We start from the raw sequence: 4,421 nt of genomic DNA, 5'->3' as shown, positions 1-4,421 counted from the left end.
TTTTAACCAAAATTAAAATTAGAGTGGTAAATCTAACCGCCCAAAATTTTTGGAAATTTTGAAAGAATTGCTAGTAGTATATTCCACAGTTCTAAACGCCGACAAAAGTCGGCGAAAATCGGCGGCGTTGTCGCGGCCAGCAGCTCAGCGGCCGACGAAGACAATTTTTCGTTTTGTCGTTAAAATCCGTTCAAAATTCGAGGGAACGGCATTTCGTTCTGTAAAACGACGACCAAACTCTAAAGAACATAGCGCAGTTGAAGAACGTGAGGACGCCGTCGAAAATCGTCGATTTCCGGCGAGATTCGATTTTCTTTAATAAAAAAATCCAGATATGAAATAATGGAAAAAGAAAGAAAAATGGAGAAGAACGATTGAGAGAGACAGAGAGTCTGGGAGATTTCAATTAGATAGACTAATGATATAAAAATAAAATGGGTTTATGGTTGTTCTTCTTCCTCGTGATGTTTCGGACTGAGAGTGAGTTTTTTTTTTTTTTTTTTTTTGGAGTTGAGTTGTGTTTGAGGTAGAGAGAGAAGACACATGAATAGAGGCACGCACATGGTTTGTGGCTCCCACAAAAAGGCTTGGGAACAAATGGCTTTCAAACTTGTCGGAACCTCTTTTAAAGGTTTATCATCATCGAAAACATCATGTGTATAACTTGCTCAAACTTTTTTTTGCCACTTTCTTCCAAATCCTTTATTTTTCTTGCAATTTAATCCCACATTAAGATTGTATGTGTGCTTTCTTGAAAGAAAAAACATTCAGAAAATATAAAGAACAATGTATTGGAAAGTGACCTCTAGCATTCGTAAATTATAAGTATATATATATATATATATTTATCAAATGTTATTATAAATATGATTCGTATATTAAGAATTATATTTTTTTTTACAAATTTAAAAAGAATTTTGTAACTAAGTAGGCAACCTTAAACTCAAGGTTTGAGATTTAGCACACGTTTGGAGAGTTTTAGAAAAATAGCCAATTATATTAGGTGGCACTCGAGGTAATGGGTTAAAATTACATATTTGTCCTTAAATACATATAACATTTTTTTTTCTAGATTCATCACTTTCTCTCTCTTGTTTTTTAATTCGTCACTTTCTCTCTCCTACTTTTTTAAAACATTTTTTTTGCTTCAAAACTTCAAAAATCCATATCTATCTCATACGAATTCAAAATTGAGTAATTCCAAATCCTACGGATTCGTGGCGCCGAGATCTTCAAAAATAGACTTGTGTTTGATTAAAAATCATGTTTAATGCATCATGTTTACGTTTCCATTTATTTCCAAATGATTTCCGAAAATTTTCAGTTATTTCCATGTCTAAGGCACTAACGAGATTTTTCTAATCTATGACATTAAACATGATTTTTCATCAAACACAATGGATCTACTTTTGAAGATCTCGACGTCACGAATCCGCAGGATTTGGAATCACTCAATTTGAGTTCATAGAAGATAGATATGATTTTTTGAAGTTTTTATGAAAAAAAATGTAGGAAAAAAAGTAGGAGAGAGAAAGTGACGAATTTGTTAATAAATAAGGGCAAATCAGATTTTTTTTTTTTTTTGCTTATCTGTCCGTTTGGCTATATTTCTAAAGTTTGACAAACAATGGCTAAAACCAAAAAATGAGGTTTGCTTTTGACCATATTTCTAGAACGCCCATTTAAAAATTGTAGATATATGTGTTTATATATGTATATCTTTTTAAATATATTATACAACATTATTTATGTTCGATTTTCCATCGGCACGTCGGTTTTCCATGGAAAATGGCATTTAAAAACGGCAAATACGTTACCTTTTTCCATATTTTTTCCATTCGATTTTCCGTCGGCATGTCGATTTTCCATAAATCACGAGACTCGAAATAGCATAAAAAACGGCATTTGAAACCTGGTATATTCACAACAGTTTTATATTTGAATGGAGACTACCTAAAAAATTTGATGACATGTGTTTTCTTCGAATTTGACCAAAGTTAAATAGAGGAATCAAATTTACCTCTATTTACTTGATGAAATTTTGAGCTTTTTTCTTTTAGATTTACACTACTTTTTTATATTGACTATAGTGGATATAAATTTGAATGGAGTTTAATAAGATGCATAAATTTGATGACCGTAGTCTATTTTAACAGACTCCATTTTTTGGACCAAAACGTAGTCTTTTAAAAAAAAAACTGTAGTTGATAAACAATTTTGTGGTAGTGTCAATTTTGAGTGATTGTGCTCTCACTACCACATACATTATAAACATGATACTTTCTCCTATTTTGTCTAATAAAAGTCCTTTTGAACTTTATATAAAAAAACAGGCTGATTATCAACATTTGAGAAGTTTTGGTTGCTTGTGTTTTGCCTCTACTCTTAAGGCACACAGAACCAAATTTGAGACAAGAGCAAGAAAGTGTGTTCTTTTGGGATATCCACAAGGTATAAAGAATTATAAGCTCTTGGATTTAAACTCTATGGAAGTCTTTCTATCACGTAGTAGTTTCCATGAAGGATTATTTCCTTTTCATAAGCTCAATCACAAAGATGTTAAGATTGACCCTTTTGAACAAAATCCTATTCCTGTTCTTGTACCTAATCACATTCCTATACCATATTCAACTACTCATACTCATATTGAAAAGGAGAAAGAGTATGTTTCAGAAGCTGGTGTTTCTGATCATATGTGACATCACAATCAGTTGCAGAGCAAGTCAATCCTGATACTATATCAATTGACATTTCGTCTCAGCAACCTTTACAGCTAGATTTAGCCACAAGAAATCCAATAAGACAACATGGTCCTCCTAAGTATCTGACTGAATACCATTGCAACCTCATTAAATCAAGTGCATGTTGTACTTCTAAGCACACTCTTGATAAAGTTCTTAATTATGATAATTTGTCTATCCCTTTCAGAGACTTTGTTTTTTCTATTGTAGTGCACACTGCTCCACAGTTCTATCATGTAGCAGTCAAGAGCCAAGAATGGAGAGATGCAATGGTTGTGGAGATTGAGGCCATTCACAACAAAAGTACGTGGTCAATTGCGCCACTCCATGAGAACAAAACTGCTATATAGTGTAGATACATTTATACAAATAAGCTGCACTCAGATGGAACTTTAGCCAAAAGAAAAGCTCGTCTAGTGGTGAAGGGATACACTCAAAATGAGGGAGTTGATTTCTTAGACACATTTTCTTCTATTGCTACGTTAGTTTTAGTAAAAAAAAATTACTTAGCCTAGCTGCTACTCAGAATTGGTTTCTTTCACAGTTAGACATAAGTAATGCATTTTTGAATGGTGATTTATATGTAGAAGTGTATATGGAAATACCTTTGGGATATGCAAATTGCATAAGTCCATTTATGTACTTAAACAAGCTTCAAGGCAGAGGAATCTAAAGTTCACTGAGTCAGTTGTGCAAGCATGTTTTAGTCAATCAAAGTATGATTATTTTATGTACACGCATGGGACTAGACCTAGTTTTGTTGTTATTTTGCTTTATGTTGATGATATCATAGTGGCGGGTCCAAATGCACATATTATTTATGATGTCAAAAGATTTTTTCACTGCCTCTTTCGGGTTGAAGGATATAGGTGAATTAAAGTATTTTCTTGACCTTGAGATTGCACCTTTCAAGTCTGGTATTGTGATCAATTAGAGAAAATATGCTTTATAGATTTTGGAGGATGCATATTTTTTAAAATATCTCGATATTTTGATGAGATTTTATAAAACGAAATGATACATTACTTTTTTTTTTATCGAGCCTTCCTCAGTATGGGTATATCGGCGATATATCGTGATATATCGCCGATATTTTAAACCCTGATTTAGACCAAGGTTCAAAATATCGCAATTTGAAGAGCTTCGATAAAATATCATCTATAACTTTTATCGACAACATATCGATATATTTTGGTAGTTAAAAAATGTAAAATAACAACAAATATCGAGAAAAAATCGTCCGAATTAAAAAAAAATTAAATAAAAAATATATTATTTACTTTTTTAATTTTTTCTTTAATTTTTTAATTTCTTATTCTTTATTTCGATTACTTAGTATTACTATTATCAATAATTCCTTATTTATATTTAATAATACATATATATATATATATATATGTATGGCAATACCTATTTATATATATATAATAAAGTATGAAGCTTTTAAATATATATATATATATATATATATATATTCCTATATATGTATATATATACATATAATTGTCATAATTTTAATTTTAATTTTTATATGTAAAAGAAAAAAAAATCAAGTTTTTCAATATATATATATATAGATATATGTACATATACATATAATTATTATAATTTTACATTTGTATAATTTTTTAAAATATATTATAAACTAGATCATTAATTCATTGTATGTAAAGAGAAAAT

This window comes from Urtica dioica, chromosome 8, assembly GCF_054948205.1.
Source record: "Urtica dioica subsp. dioica isolate 48M chromosome 8, U.dioica_male_clone48M_v1_H2, whole genome shotgun sequence".
NCBI classification, from domain to species: domain Eukaryota; kingdom Viridiplantae; phylum Streptophyta; class Magnoliopsida; order Rosales; family Urticaceae; genus Urtica; species Urtica dioica.
This window is presented reverse-complemented; position numbering follows the sequence as displayed.